This window comes from Nannospalax galili, unplaced genomic scaffold (genome assembly GCF_000622305.1).
Source record: "Nannospalax galili isolate Female #2095 unplaced genomic scaffold, S.galili_v1.0 scaffold1183, whole genome shotgun sequence".
Lineage (NCBI taxonomy): Eukaryota > Metazoa > Chordata > Mammalia > Rodentia > Spalacidae > Nannospalax > Nannospalax galili.
Window position 1 is genome coordinate 539,280 of NW_008350356.1, and position 17,121 is coordinate 556,400.

The 17,121-nt window shown below is 46.1% G+C and overlaps 1 pseudogene; it reads right to left on the reverse strand.

Annotated features, from left to right (window-relative positions):
* Positions 1-274: 274 nt before the first annotated feature.
* On the reverse strand, positions 275-2,174 carry LOC108491530 (annotated as a pseudogene).
* Positions 2,175-17,121: the final 14,947 nt, after the last annotated feature.

Genomic DNA, 17,121 nt, shown 5'->3' on the forward strand with positions numbered 1-17,121 from the left:
CATAGGTGACAAAACCCGGCAGTCCCCAAAAATTCTCTCACCTGTCTGCGATCTTGAGGTGTCGGGATGCCCAAGATGGTCTCCTGGCGGGCTTGTGTCAGCCATCTCTGCCCTCCGTTCAATCGGTACCCCAAATAGGTTACCTCTCATTGGCAGAGCTGATAGGCAACAGGGGGGTGTTCCAGGCCGACCGACATGGGATTAATATTCCTTGTTCTAATAGTCTTTTGATGTGTGGCCTAATTCCTTGGCGAGCCTCGGTTGCCATGGAATATTATTTGACAGCCACTGGGTTCGCGGTGGCCTTCAGTTCAATGATTAGGGGCGGCTGATGGATAGCCAGCCCCATTCCTCCAGTTTCTGCCCAGGCTTCAGGAAATTTAGAGAGCCACCTGCCCATGTCTTTCTGGATAGAGGAGGGGGCATTATATAGTCTATATTCATCTTCTAGTTTGAGGGTGAGCACCTGTATGGGCGCTCCAGTGGAGTCTGTAATTCTAGCCCCTTTCCCTTCAAAATAAATGTGTGCTCCAAGCTTGGTTAGTAGATCTCTTCCTAACAAGGGGTAAGGACAATCTGGTCCATGCAAGAAGGTATGAGTCACAGTCCCTGAGGCAAGCTGGACTTTCCAGCCTGTAGTCCAATGGTAACGTTTTGCTCCAGTAGCCCCTTCTACCCATATTGTCTTTTTGCTAAGCGGGCCAGTCGTTTGGGTGAAACGGAATGTTGTGCCCCAGTGTCTACCATGAAGGTGACTGGATCCCCCCCACACAAAGAGTTACCCTGGGCTCAGGTGGGGGTTCCTGGCCCCGACCTCCCTAATCGAGATTAAGGATTTCAGCTTTTTCTTCCCTGTTTTTTCTTTCTCTTGGTACAGTCCTTTACCCAGTGTCCTTTTTCCTTGCAATAGGCACACTGGTCTTTCTCTAGTCGGACACGCCCTGCCAGGATTCTACTTAGTTCTTTATTTCGCTTTCAATCTCTCACTGCCTCTCTATCTTCTGCCTCTCTTTTTTGTCTTTCTTCTTTCTCCTCTGGTGTTTCTCTTTTGTTAAAGATCCTCTCTGCCTCCCTTAAGAGGTCCCTAAGACCTTGCCCCTGTAAATTCTCCATTCTTTGGAGTTTACTCCTAATATCAGGAGCTGATTGCCATATGAAAGACATGGAAACACTTACTTCCTGATCGGGGCTGTCTGGATCAAAGGGAGTGTACCTCCGATATGCCTCTTTAAGTCTTTCTAGAAACACAGTGGGCGGCTCGTCTGCTCCCTGTGTCACTGACCTTACCTTGGCCAAATTGGTGGGGCATCTCCCTGCCCCTTGGAGGCCCACTACAAGCACCTGGCGATAAAGACGTAGGTGTTCCCTACCTTCAGCCTTGTTGAAATCCCAAGCAGGTCTGGTGAGGGGAAAGGCAGCCTCGATCTCATTTGGCAGTTGGGTTGGTTTCCCGTCTGCCCCCGGGACATGCTTTCGGGCTTCCAGAATGACTCTCTGCTTTTCCTCCGTAGTTAGGAGGACCTGCAGGAGCTGTTGGCAATCGTCCCACGTGGGTTGGTGGGTAAGGAGAATAGACTCTATCAGGGCCGTTAGGGCCTGCGGGTCTTGGGAAAAGGACGGGTTATGAGTTTTCCAGTTATACAGGTCTGAAGCGGAGAAGGGCCAATACTGAAACTGGTTTCCTTCCCCTCCTGCGAGTCGGAGGGGCAGGATGTGTGAGGAATCTCCCTGTCCTCTCCTCTCTCTGAGTCGACCCGCAATGGGAGAGGGAGCGACCTCCGGTCCCTCTGCTTGGACGTCATCTGGAACCGCCGCAGCAGCCTGCGGAGGGGGGTGATAGGGAGGGAGAGAAGATCTTAGCTTTAACCTGCAAAATAACATCAGAATCAAAAGTCCCATCCCGAGGCCAACCGACATTAAACGTGGGCCACTCGGAGGAACAAAAGGTTATCCATTGGTGCTTCTTGATTTCCACAGATTGATTGTGAGCTCGGCTCTTAACTTCTCTCCAGTGATCTAGAGTTAAACTCAGGGGGGTGGTTAGTTGTTGTCCCATTTTGGGGTATTCTAAAATCACAATGAGGCAGACAAACAACAGAAACAACAAAAATAGACAGCCGGCGACAAGGTACCGCTTAGCGCGACTCTGGAGAAAAACTGAAAATATAAAATCAGACGGCGAGGTTGACACTTCGCTCCTCAGGGACACGTATCCTTCAGATGTAGGTATAAGGTGCTTCCACTGGAGGCATGAATCTGTGCCTGTCTGAGCACCCCATTTAGCTGGTCTCTTCAGATCTTCCAAGAGGAGGATGGCTGCTCATGCTTGACTAGGTCCCAACGTCCTCCGCATTTCCATAGCCTTGTCACTGTCACTGCTCCTCTCCCTCCTCTCCCTTGTAAAATCCCATTTTAACCCTTGAAGAGCCAATGAGGGCAGCATTGATTCCTCTCTAGGCCCAAGTATTGCCATCGACCCTTTAACAATTAAAACCTTTGTAAAGTTTTTAATATGACCTCCCTAATTTTAAAACTAAATTCTTGAGTCAGCCTATCAAAGATGAACCATTTTTCTCTTCTCTCACTTTGCCTCTCCTGCCGTCTTATGAATTGCTGTTATTTTGGTTCCTTAAACCAGTCTTTGCCCACACATTGGTAAAGTAGATCTACATATAGATCAACTGTCTCCTCCTTGCTGAAGTGTTCCCTCTCACGAGGCAGAATAATCGTTCCTTTGTCCACGGTCCGGCCTCCTGTCTTCCATTCCCTACCGCTGCGCCCTTCCTTCTCGGCTCCTGAAGCTCAGCACTGAAGTAGCACTGCCCTGAGCCTGTGCACTCCCCACACTGCATTGCCCTTAGCTGTGCCTGCCTTGCTCTGTAGGCCAGTCCACAGCCTGAATGCTATTACTCTTCTTTGAACTTTTGCATTTAGCTCAGTTTCTGCTGTTTTGTTAACATTCCTTAAGTGTTGTTAAAACGAACTGAGTTCAGACTGAAAGAGTGAAAAGAATCTGGAAAACCATGCAGATTTGGGGAGTCTTGGTGCAGAGAAGTGATTCTCATGGAATGATAACCAAGATTGTCTCCTGTGGTTGAAGTCAAGGACAATAGTAACCAAATAACCAAACAGCTATATATAAAAATTTTTTATTTTATATGTATGCATGTATTGCCTGCATGTAGGTAAGTACACCCATGTCATGCAGTGCCTGCAGAAGACAGAAGAGGCTGTTGGATCCCCTGGAATTGGAGTTATGGACAGTTGTTAGCTGCCATGTGGGTGCTGGGATTCGAACCTGGGTCTTCTGCAAGAACAGCCAGTGTTCTTAACCGCTGAGCCATCTTTCCAGCCCCCCAAACAGCTATATTAGCTTACTTCTGCAACACACACCCATGCTCACATCCATCCACTCCCACACACCCCATATCACTAATTCACTCATATAGATATACCCCTGCTCTGTGACAATATCCCTGGGAGACATGAACAATCATCTACTCACTTGAGAGAGGGAACTAATAACAGACCAAAGTAAGGATAGCACCAAAGTCCAACTTGGTGCATCAGTGAGTTTTATTGGTGTTACTTACAGGAGTGTGGATGAGGAGTTACTTAGAGGAGCAGAAATGATTAAAAGACAGTTGCATCCCCAAAGCGGACCCCAGCATGGTGACAGCTCAGAAAAGCTGGAAATTTGGAGCTCTGTACAGCCTGCAGTCAGCTGGGCAGGCAGGAGACCGTCTCTTACAGGCAGGAGAGGGTCTCTTTCTTACAGGCCTCTCAGCTCCTCTGGGCAGGCTCTCACAGCAGTCCTTACTGTTTATGTGCACTTAGGGAAAAAGGACTAGTGACTCTGGTCAGTTTCAAGGACTTCCTGAAGACATTGAGTTGTTTACTTGATTTTAACTAGTTTCCCTGCAGGGTGGAATGTTGCACCTCCCCTCACAACATCCAAGATGGAAGGTTTTATCTTGGAAGAAACTGCTACACAGCAACCCTGTGGCAAAATATTTACAGTTTAGAAACTTACTGAACACACTAAATGATACTGCTTTCATTTCTATTGTCAAAATTATTTATTTCTTTTATGACTATATACAGGAGATGATAGATTTTAAAATCATATTTAGTATTAGGTATTGCATAATAGTTAAAGTGACAATTGCTAATTTTTGCTGAGCCTTTAGTATGTGCCAGGCACTCGAAAATATGTTACATATGGCAATTTATTTACTTGACACAATAAAGTTAAATGTGAGTCATAACTGATACTATCTGTGTGGTTCCAAGAAGAAATTTCATAGCGTCCTATAGATATGGCACTTACGACTGGGATTATGGGTATCCGATACAGAACTATTGTGACATGGTGAGGATGTCTATCTAATCCACAAAACCATGATTTCAGTTTGACGATTTAAGAAAGAAATATTGACATTTGGGCATATAAGAATTAGAACTGTGGAAAATGAGTCCATTTTACCACAGTGGGGCTGGAGTATCAGTAGGAGTCTCAGAAAGTTGGGGAGTAATGGGGGGAGCAGTCCCACCTTCATACCAACCCAGGTCTATGCATCTGTTTTACAGGAGCCGTGGGAAACCCCAGGCCCCAAAGATGAATGCAAAAGCCCTGTCCCGAGAGAGGACAGTGTGGACGGCTTCCTGGAGCTTCCCTTACCTGAGCCCAGAGGGGAAAACTCACCCCTCCACCTGTTTTTGCAAGGCAGTGATTCTTGGAACTAGGGAGGCTGAGAGATTCATAGGCTCAAAGAAGTTTGCTTTCTATTTTTAGACCAAATTAACTTTTGGAGATGATGAGAAAGCAGGACGTGGCCTTAGCGCTCAGGGCTGCAGGACACTAATTCGTGTTTGGTGAGTGACTCAGCAGATTTCTCTCCGACCTACACTGAGCCTGTGTTAACAGTCTCCTATCTCATTATGTAGGGTTCACACCCTATTAGTATTTATTTTAGTTAATATAATGCAATTAGAGCAAATCATATCAGTGGCTTTCACATCATGTACAGAAATAAAAGTTATTGAAACACCAGTGCTAATGGAAAGCTATAGAAAACGGTTAATGTGATGAAATGCTTGGATTGAGTTAAACTCAGGAAACTGGGAAGCAGAATGGGGCATGTGACCTCTTCAGAGATTCTTTTCTGTTTGTTTGTTTTGAGGCAGGGTCTCTCTGTAGCCCGAGCTGGCTTGGAACTTGATATGTAGACCAGGCTGGCCTTGATCTCACAGAGAGCCTCCTGCCTCTGCCTTCATAGTGCTGGGGTTAAAGGCAGAATCTGCTGCAAGCACTCAGACACTCAGGGGTGCCTTGTCTCTGTATTCTCCCTCCGACGAGGCTGTGATCATGTTGGCTTATTGGGAAAAGGTTCCCCATTTGGATCTGTCAAAAATGTTGGTCTTGAGAAAATGAAGAGGAAGCTCTAATCCCAGCTCCTCTTTAAATGGAGTGACTCTGAACCTCTCTGGGCCCTCAGCCTTCACCTGTACGTGAAGGAGGATGGTGATGGTTGTGCAGCCCCTGACTCTGTCGTTACACTCACTGGTACTGTGACTTCTCAGCGGCTAAGCCAGGCGATGAAGCATATGGGCTGACTCCAGCTAGTTTTTCTGCCTGAGGCAAACACAAATGTAAACCCCAAAGCCTGGTTACAGAGGTTATCCTTCAGTACTATGTGGCCTGCTGGATACCATTCATGGCTTACAGCCCTATCCTTCCAGGGCTCCTAGGCCCAGGTGGTCAGGTACAGCAAAGGTGAACATTGCTTCATTATTCTAAATTTGAATGAAGCTGGGTTTATCACACTTCCCTTTCTTTAGCCTTTTCTTAAGCCCCTTTGCCTGACTCTAATGACAAAAGGATGAGTTGGGGACTTGAGTATGTAGAACATTCTGGAAATGAAGTCAAGGGACAAGGAAGGAACAGTTTAAATGAGGAACTGGACACTGCCTCCCAGTGGTCCTTTTGTTTGAGAGGCCCGAGGACATCCTGACTCCATTTCTGGCTCCCTTGTGGAAGGGCACAGTTCCCACCTAAGACTCAGGTCCAACTTTTTGAATCATTGGTATCCCTGAAACATATCACCAGAAACTCATTCTTTGGGTCTTCTGAGGGATGTTTCCGGTGGTGCAGTTCTGAGGAAATAATTAACAATTATTTCTGAGGAGAAGCTTCCAGCCAGAGCTGTACCTTGTGGTGGTTCACACATCTTACAAAGAATTGTTATTTAAGCAATAATCCTTGAGAAATTGGTCGTTACCCACATTAAACGACTCAGCCCATTGCCAAGGATGGTTAACGCTCTAATAAACTGGTCATTAACTGTAGTAACAATGAATTTCGAGGGGATTATTGCTATTATAAACCTTAATCAATGGTTTATAACAGCAATAATGTGGTCCTTTCTCTTAATGGTAAGTAGGGCAGCTTGCACCATTGCCTTGAAAATGTTTTTGTGGTGGCTGATAAGTCCAAGGGGAGGCGTTGGAAGGGCCGCTCACTCTGGGAACAAACCAAGGAACGTAAAGGTTACATGGGGAGCCCTTGATTGCCCGTGTTCTACTGTCAAGGGTACGTGGACCTCCTCCCCTGCAGACTTTGAGGTTTCAGACTCCTGCAGTTGTCTACGCAGCATGAGACTCTGTACTGTAATGTGAGGGGACGTAACACAGCCCAGGCCTTTGTGTATGGACAGCAATAGGAAGAGGAAATTACCACATGCTTAGCCAATGGACGTGTCAGGTTATACAGTGGACATATACTCAGTTCCGTCACTAACTTAGGTGATTCCAGATGGCATCTCGCCTTTATGAGCTTCTGAAAAGTGGAGCTGGGAATAAGTAGCTTGTCAAGTTCTTTTCTAGTGTAACACACTAAGGTGCTTTTAATAATATTGGCATCTTATATCAGCATGCCTTCACAGAGCAATAATAACATTATTATTCATAATAATAATAACTTACTTAATGCTTGGTATTGTTCTTAGTTGCTTACATATATTAACTCAATGAATCCTTGAAACAGCCTACTTCTGTGATAGAGGACCTTGAGGCAGGACAGATTAAAAACTTGTGTGAACCGCTAAGCTCATGTGAAGTGAGCTGGGATTTGGAAATGTCCATCCTTCATTATCTGAAGGGATAGGTTCTAAGACCTATCCCTGAAACTGTAGCTAGTACCAGATCCGACATATGCAATGTGTTATTTCCTATAAATAGGTATCTGTGGTAAAACTGAATTTATAAATTAGGCAAGAAGGAAATCAAGAACAATAATAATGAGAATGATTGTAGTAACACGTAAGTGATATGAATATGATTTTTCTTTCTCTGGCTGCTTTATAGTGGGTAGCTTATACTGTATGGATACACTGGACACACTGATGTTTCAGGCCTCAAGCCAGATGGAGCTGGACAGCATAATAGTTCATCACACTACTCAGATAGTACACCATCTAAAACATACGAGTTGTTCTGGAATTTCTCATTAATATTTAGGAGCATAGTCATCTGTGGAGTCCAGCCTCCATGCTCTTTCCTTCCATCCACTACAAGTCCCTCCTCATCGTCACCTTGATTCTTACAAGCAGGCAGACTGGGGCTATCTTCTCGGGTTTACAGATGAGGAATGCAGGACCCACTTGAGTTGATGAGGTGTGGCTGAGCCCTTCTGGGGGCACCCTCTGCTACTGCCAGGGGACTGTTCTAGCGAGCCCCAGGCCCAGGAGCTGCTGTCCCACCTACATGGCTACATCTCAAGGCTGTGCTACTTGCTGAAACTTCCTCCCACAGCACAGGAAAGGGGAAAAGTTCATCCCTCTCTACACATCACAGGATGTGTTCCAGGACACACAGAGCGACAGTTTTATCACAACATAGAATATTAGGAAATAGACTTTGGGGGCTGTGGTGGTTCAATTTAAAAATTTTTGTTATTATGGACAATTTAGAGCATATATAGAAAAAAAGTATCATGACACCCCCATGTACCCATTACCAGCTTAGTACTATTACCTCATGGCCGAGTTGCTGCATCAACTCTGCTCCTCCTACCTTGGGTCGTTTTGGATTAACTCGTTGGTGTAATGCCATTCAATCATTTTCATTCTTTTTAAATTTTTTTAAAAAAATATTTTACTTATTATTTTTATGTTGTGTGTATGCGTGTATTGCCTGCATGTAGTAAGTGCACCTGTGTCATGCAATGCCTACGGAGGACAGAAGGGGCCATCAGATCCCCTGGAACTGGAGTTACGGACAGTTGTTAGCAGCCATGTGGGTGCTGGGATTCGAACCTGGGTCTTCTGCAAGAACAACCAGTGTTCTTAACCACTGAGCCATCTCTCCAGCCCCTAGTTTTCATCCTTATATGCACTCTTCTGGGCTGAAAAAATAATTACCAGACCACTATCAGACCTTCAAGAAGTAGTAACAATTTCTTAATAAAATCAATTACCCAGATTGTTCATAAGTGCATTCAGAGCCCCTTCTTGCTCTATCCACCTGCTCTATGACCTCTGACAAACCCCGTTTGCTCATCTCTAGCAGGGAAGGTGCATTCAGCATCCCTTCTCTTCTCTCACCTGGTGGCTGAAGTGGAAGCCTCTATAGTACAGGATACCTTTGAACACCAGTGTTTGTGATCATACCACATTGTTATTAGCAGATGTCCTTTGTATAGCACCAGGAGGAATCTTCTGGACGCTGCCCCTGACCCCGTCAGCATGGCTTTCAAGTGTGACTCTTGCTGTGGAGCACACTCCAGAGAGCAGTTTCCTTGGGATGTGTAGGGAATGAGAGAGCAATCCTTTTATGAGTTCTGCCGAACCATGCAGCCCATTGGAGGGGAGAGAGCCACCTTGTGACCTTTCTCAGGAAAGGGATGCCCACTGCATTCTACCATCAACCATGTGGTGCTGTCTGTCCAGAGAGCACCTTGGGTAATAAGGCCATGGAGATGGTAAAGTTCCATTTCCCTTGCTCAGCCTGGTTACGTGATAACTATCCTCCACCCTCCGACCTCCCAGTTTCTCATGTGCATCATAAGAAGGCTGGGCTGAGGCTGTCACAGAAAAGTGTCTAAAAAAATTTCTGCGGGCACTTCCAAGCTTTATATTTTCCTCTGGATTTTATACATGTCCAAAAGTTAAGTCTTGTCTCTGCGTTTTCTGTCCCTATCCCCCTTTCTAGGCTAAAAGGATGTTCTAGTTCTCTTGATGTGCCAATAGCCTGTGAACTTTTACCAATGAGATTCTTGCCCGGCAGGTCTGAGAATCATGTCTTCCCTGAGAGCTTTGGCCAATGACTTGGGGGCCGGGGGCGCGGGGTTGGGGAGAGAAGTGCCCTAAATGGCCACTGGAGGGGCTCCATCTTCTAAGCCCATTCCTGGAGCCTCAGACTCCTTCTGTAAAATGTGTTTAACCATAGTGATCTGGCCATGCATGGTGACACATGCCTGTGTTCCTGGCACTTGGAAGGCTGAGGCAGGAGGATGATAAATTGGAGGTCAGCCAGAGTCACATAGGGAGACTCTATTTCAAAACAAAAGAAAATGATCTTCCCCTCCCAACAGCAACAAAAGACCCCTGGAAGCCCCACTGTGACTCTGTGCCTTAGGAGTGTTGCCAGGAGATAATTCATAAACACATGGACCAAGACTTCGACGATGGAAAAGCCACTCAATAGCTGTTTGCCTTTTCCCTTCCGGACTCTTAATTGAGCTATGGGCCAAGAAAAGTGGCCAGTTTCCTTACTAGTCTCTCTCCTTCTACCTAGTCTGACACTCGCCGAGAGTCTGAGCTCTCTGGGGCCTTGCTGCGGGTGTGCTGGGTAATCCGACTTCTGTGGCTAAAACATGGGGGTCTTTAGAGGGTCTACAGGCTCAAAAGTCTTTTTGCAAGTGGGAAGTTTACCAGGGTCATTTCAGGCATACATCTAGACTTCCCTGTCCTAGCTAGCTGTTCCCTGCCCAGTCCTGAGCCTAGTGTGATGGGCATCAGCCCTGCCAGGAGGGTCCCTAGCCTCCCAAAGCTCCTCTCTCTCAGCCTCGGTGGAGAGGAGCCCATGAGACCCTAGGCAGGGCTGGGGACATAAAAAGACTGATCTAGAATAAACGGAAAAGTTTACTCTGTGCAGCATTGAAATAAAAAAGCTCATTCAGAAAGTTAATGATTTATTTTATAGTTTCATTATCAGGGTCACATTACTCAATAGCATTTCAAACATGTCATTTGTACAAACTATGGTAATTAAAATTTATAACATACTTCATCAGCAGCATATGAATCTTTTAGCTGGCACTCTGCTGTCATATAAACAGTGTAATTTCAGCTGCAATTCACCCTTTATTGGCTCTCATTTGTGATTTAACAGCCATCAATGACTGTGCTATAAAGAATAAATTAACCATCCGTAAACCTTATGATGACAGGGACAGTCAAATAGACTTAAATGCCTTCTGCCCAGCTTGTGGAGCCAACAGAGAGCAGGTGAAGGCCAGGTAGGCAGCAAGCCCCTCCTTAAGACCCTGGATGGCGGCTGCTGCTTCTCTCAGTGGCTGGGTGCTGGCTGGACCCCAGGTCCCTCTGACTGCCAGGAGCAGGAACATCAGCTTCTCTGCTCTTGGGGTGGGTACAGACAGGGAACATCTCATAGACTCACCAGGGACATCTGTGCTCAGGGAAGACCCTTCAGCATCATCTACCAGTAGTTTTCACATGAGAGCATTTGGACACAGATGGGTCAATGGCTGATCTGATAATGGGGTAGAACTAATGGCAGCTGGTAGCTGGGGTAGCACCACTGACCAGTCTTCTGCCAAATGACTCTAGTATCTCACTTAGAAACCGAACATTCTTATTCTACAAGGAAGAAACAGGCTCAGAGAGGGCAAGGGCCTTGCTGAGGGCTGCTCTGGCTCAGAAGGCAGAACCCAGGGAGCCAGGACAGCAGCCTGGAGATGGGAGCTCCCAGGCAGGCTAACTGACTCTCAGGGAGTGACAGCACAGACCAGGAGCACTGCTTCCCTGCAGCCCCACTCAGGGGTGCCCTGTTAGAGAGGTTGGTTCAGGTGGTAGGTCTCACCCTGTCGCTGACACTGTACACAGCTCATAAATGAAGTGCATTGCATTTGTTACTGGGACATCTCCAAGGAGCCTGGGTCATGCAGGCCAATAAAATTGGCCTCATAAATTCATCTTGACATGCAGGATTACTCCAGCCTGCTGAGGTCACCTTCCTCCCCTGATTTATCACCAGCCTATGGGGTAATAATACTATTTACCGAGTGTTCCCTTCATCCCTCCTTGTCCTCTTCCCTTCTTGGAGTAGATACTGATCAAAGCGTCCCAAAGGTGTGGTGGAACAGGAATACGTGGGTTGGGTATTGAATTCTGTGCTGTCTTAAAGCATTTTTTTCTTCGTGAGGACTGCCTGGAGACACTTCAGTTCAGTTCAGCAAAGAGTGGTGGTTCGGAGATGGAGAGCCGGCTTCCATGTCACGTGTGTGCTGGTGACTTTAGATGAGTGGCACTGTTGCTTCTCTCCTGACTGAGTTGTGTTATTCACATTCATGGTAGTTCAGGAATGATGGTCAGCTTCTATTAAAATTGTTTTTTGGTCAGGTGTGGTGGTGCATGCCTTTAATCCCAGCACTTGGGAGGCAGAGGCAGGCAGACCTCTTTGAGTTCGAGGCCAGCCTGGTCTACATAGCGAGTTCCAGGACAGCTAGGGCTGCAGGGAGACCCTGTCTCAAAAAGACAGAAAAAAAAAAAAAGTTTTTTGAACGTCATGTTTAAATGGAAATGATGATAGAGACCAGAGGATCAGTGATAACAGTTGGAAGAATGCTTACATGAAGACCCAGAGACTCTGCACTTATTTTTTACGTTTATAAGCTTTCCAGTGTTAACTGGGGTTGCTCTTAAAATGTTTCCTATATACGAAATGAGCCTCTTCTTTGGTAATGACGTTACTGTGCTTAAACTTCTGGAGAGACCTTTGAAGTAAAGTATGCTGTATCAAATCCTGGACCAATATACAACAAACACAATACAGGAGGCCCTGAAGCATCTGACTTCTGAGTTTTTTCTCTGGGACATGCAATTAGCTCTTTAGGAAAGGTGCTTCAAGGATGTCTTTGAGCTGATCTTGATGCCCCTAGAATCTAGGAATCTGAAATTAGGGGCAGAGCACGTGGAACACCCATCTTTAATCAAAGTAGCAAACAATTACTGAGCGATCTCACTGTAAGTTTCAAAGCACTAGGAACTAAGCATTGAGCAGGCTCTGCCCTGGAGATAGTGGTGGCAGCAGAATCATGAGGGATGATGAATGCTCAGCTGATTTTGACAGCGGTGCAGAGAAATTTAGTAAAATGAAAGAGGGAGATAGTGAGTCCAACTGGGGCAAGTCTTACAGTGGTTTTGGGTCTAGGGGGGTCATTTATTTGGTCATTGACATTTCTGAAACCCTGCTTCTTTCCAGGCACCAACTGCCAGATGTGTGACCTCTCCTGCTGCCGGTGTTTTAGAGCTGACTGCCATACAAGCCCCAGCCCGTTTCTATTCAAGTGACCTTCTCTGCTCCCTATCTCCAGCCTCTTTCCCCTCCTTGGGCTGTCATTCAGCCTCACTGATGGCTGATGTACCCACAGAGTGCATTAAGAAGACAAAGTTTCGTTTAGAGGTGCTGGGCCTGCTTCCATTACTTGAAGGCCAAGGAGGCTGAATTGAGAAAGTACATAGCTGTGGGTGGGATGCTGCTTTTCTGGCCAAAGCTGGCCCTGGAGGGAACACATCTTCCTGGCCAGAGCCAGGAAGGCAGTGTTCGAGCTTCCCGGGAGCTTTCCGCTGCTGGGTGATTAATGACCTTCGAGTAGCTAGCTGTCTTTGCAGACTCTGCCAGGTACCAGAGGAAGGAGAAAAGAAATGGGGGTAGGAATGTAGCTTCACCATCATGAGGGGGCTGGGACAGCTGGTGGTTTTGGTGGCATCCCTGGTATATGGATCCTAAGACATCAGTTGTGACTATATCCCTCCTGGCTTCCCCCATGCAGGGAAGAGGCTGAACTGAATGCCAAGCAAGGCTATGGTACCTGGGCACGTGTGACCTCATTGCCTTGTGTAGCACCCCAAGGGCTCAGGAGGCATAATCATCTCTGTTTATAGCCTGATGAGAACCCCATAAACAAAATGATCTGTGTGTTCAAGGTCATACACCTAGTAAGTGATTTAGACCAAGGTCTGTCTTTAAAAGTCACACTTTTCAAAATCCTATCAGACTGCTTCTCAGTATCTCTGAGGAAGCTGGGACATTAAGAGGCTTGGCCATTATTATTACTTTTTAGGTATCCCTCCCTATATTTCCTCTTCTACCCACCCATCCTCTACCCCACTTAGTCCTTGTATGATTTTTTTCCCTTTCTCCCTTCATGTCACTGTATTCATTCTACTTCCCTTTAAAGATACCCTTCCTAGCTGGGCGTGGTGGTGCATGCCTTTAATCCCAGCACTCAGGAGGCAGAGGTAGGCAGATCTCTGTAAGTTCAAGGCCAGCCTGGTCTCCATAGCGAATCTAGGCCAGCTGGGGCTACAGGAAGACCCTGTCTCAAAAAGACCAAAAAAAAGATACCCTTCCTCTATGGCCCCTTGTTAGTTTCCTGACCTCTATCATTCCAAATGAAACACACATATCTAAAATTCAATGCTGACATCTGTATATAAGAGGAAATGGGTGGGTGATAGGTGGGTTGGTCAGTGGTCAGAGAAAAGGATGTGGAGAGGGATAACAAACACTAAAGGCCTTTTGAAAAACCATGGAGTTACCACATAATGGGGGAGGGAGGGGACATAATGCCCTAGACACCTCATCCTAATAAGCAAAAACCTCAGTACCAAGAATAGATTACCTCTTTTCGGTCAGTGGAATTCCATAGACTGCTCCAAACATTATAGGCTGTTTCCATGGCTCTTGGTTACCATCTGGAACTTGATGGTAAGACCCTATTGCTGAAGACAACACATACTTGAGTCATAAAACATGGACAAATCAATTTGGTGCTGACCTGGAAGCTTCATTCCTACTGGCTGATTTCGTAGTGCTTGACTAAGGTGCTATTCATACTACCTGAAGAGAAAAGTAATCAATAATATTACCCAGCTTTGAGTCCTGTGAGCTACAATAGTGACCAGCCAGGCAAGATATGTCCACTAGTGCAATAATGGCCTGAATGTTATGGGAGTAATCACCCATCCTCTGATTGGATTTAAGGCCCTCTCCACGGGGTGGAACCCATACTTGGCACTTGTTTTGGGGCCAAGAACCTGTGACTAAACCAGTCATGAGCCATAGGGGAAAACCTGCTATTACTAGTCTACAAAATGGACATAGTGTAAAAATGACTTCCAATGACAGTGCTTTACAATATAGATTAGTTCATCTCAAGCCCTCATCAGAGAAGCTTCTTCTTGCAGTAGAAAACAATGAGTACAGGCTCACAACAAGTCAATATGTAGAGAATAAGAGATTTCAGAGGGTTTAGCCAGAATGGGGTGCCTATATCTCACATATACCCTTGGGCTCAGGGATCTTTACAGAAGAGGGGGTGGAAATATTGAAAGAGCCAGAGGTGGTAGATGACTAGAGGGAAACACTGTTTTCCGGACAGCAGGGCAGTTGCACATATGAAGTTGTAATGGCATGCAGAAGACCTGCTCAGGTTCAAGCTAGTCAAAATCCCAGCATGGGGAGATAGCCATGAAGTTTCATGCCCAGCTAAGGGGCTAAAAGCATTTGAGAGCTGCTGAGGGAGGCAGAGTTAGTTTGTTTTAAAGATGTGGCCCCCAGTAGTTCAACTAGGGCTGGTTCCATGCTTGAGAGTATTTGGGCAACACAAATTGGAAGGGGGATGTGAGGAGAACATGTAGTTGGGTGGGTAGAGGATCTGGTAGGTGTTGGGGTGAACATGATGAACGTACAGTCTATGAAACTTTCAAAGAATGTAATAAAAATGTTTTCGATGAAAGGGGCTTAGCCAGCAGTGTGGTGACACACACCTGTCATCCTAGCACTCTGGAGGCTAAGGTAGGAGGATTGCGTGTTCAAGGACAGCCTGGATTACATAGTGATAACCTATCTTTAAAAATAAAATATAAAAAGAGGCCAGGCATGGTCCACACCTTTAATCTCAGCACTCGGGAGGCAGAGGAAAGCAGATCTCTGTGAGTTCAAGGCCAACCTGGTCTACATAGTGAGTTCCAGGTCAGCTGGGGCTACAGGGAGACCAGGAAACTAAAACAAACAAGCAAACAAAAAAAGCTTGACCAGTGTTGAGACCAACTAGCTATAGAATTGGCCTCGAGCCTGACTCTTCTTCTTCCTGCTGTTTCCCACGCCACCCACAGGAAGGCTGTTAAGTGCTTTGCATCTCCAGAACGTTTGCTTACTCTGAGGAATGAACAGCATTGGGGAATATGGACACAAACATGGCTATTGTGGAGATATGTGGATGTATGGACCATCTATCATATCTATTTATATGTCATCTGTCATATCTATTTTATAACTGTATTTACTCTATCACTTATCATCTGTAGCTATTATCTATCTATCCATCATCTATCTATCTATCAATCAGTCATGTCAGTCTGGCTATCTGATAGCCTTATACGTAGATATAGCTGTGGACATTCTGCTTGGAAACACACGAAATGGATGTGGTCCCTGGAGTCAGGTGGGGTAGCACTCCAGTGCCTTACTGGTACAGACTGTTAGCTCTGAATTTTCATGGTTAGGCCTCTTGGTCCATTGATATCACCAGCTAAGTTCTCTTTTCCTTGGGTATACTCAGAAGCACAGTCTTTTGTACCCATCGATTCGTTACAATCTTGTGTCTGACAGGGCTAGCTGTAAAGGGTGTCCTATTAAACAAAACCGAGATGCAGGAAAATGGTTCAGTTGAGCTTAGTATAGGGAAGACTTCTCTAGTCATTAGCAGCATTATCTTCCAAAGGCTACGTTGGGTGACATTTGCTATGCCAGACACGGTGGGAAGGTGGCCAGGCAGCAGGCAAGCCATTTGTAGCATCCTTTCCCCACAAAGCACACATCTGGGAACCATTTTGCCTTTGTTAATGCAGTGCTCCTTGAACAGGTAAATAACTGTGGTTGATGGGGTGGGAACTGGTTCATGAGTCAGGCAGGGAAAAGGTGGAGAATTACAAGAATGAACCCTTCTCAGAGGAGGATGTGCAGGTTGTGTCAGCGGCATGATGGGCATTTTTGCAAAGCTGTAGGTAAGGAGATGCCATTTAAGTGAAGCAAAGTGGCCGTCTAGGTTGATCGTGTTGGTTCCAACTGGTTTTGGATGGCCTTGGGTGTTTTCCTTACTGTTGGAGTGTTTACATGATGGATGCCCTGCTGTATAGTTCTGTGACTATGTCAGCTTCCAGCCACCATGTAGTGTGACTATCCAGCCCATCTCTGCCTCAGCGACTTACACACTGGGGCAGTCAGGAGCCATACAACAAGACTCTAGGTCTGGTTACCCTCAGTATCCCCTGGATGACCGTAAGACCCTTCCACGTTCTTACACCTTGCCTTTTCCACTTGTCTGTTAGAGTGGTCGGTGATGACCAAGATAAGAGTCTGGAAGACACAGGAGACACTGTCGTTTTGGTGATGGGGAGGCCCTCTGACTTTGAGACACCCTTGAAGTTACACATCAAGGATTGAATAATGGTTCAGGCTGAATTTTGCCTCCTTGGCTACTTTGGATAAATCCATATGCTGAAGTTCTAGCCACAGTACCTTCGCTTGGGACTGTCTCTGGAGATACGGTCCTTAACCACTTGACAAGGTAAAAAATGAGGCCACCCTGTGAGCCCCAGTCTAATATGAAGACACAGTTAACTACAGAAGAAAGAGGGCATTTGAAGACACAGGCACAAGGTGACCATCTACAAACCAATGAGAGAAGTCCCAGAAGAAAACAGACCTGCCTCCATCTTGATCTTAAGTCCCCAGCTTCCAGAACTTGAGTATGAAAACTCTGTTTGAGCCTGCCCACCTGTGCTGCCTAATTTCAGCCGCCCTAGCCATTTA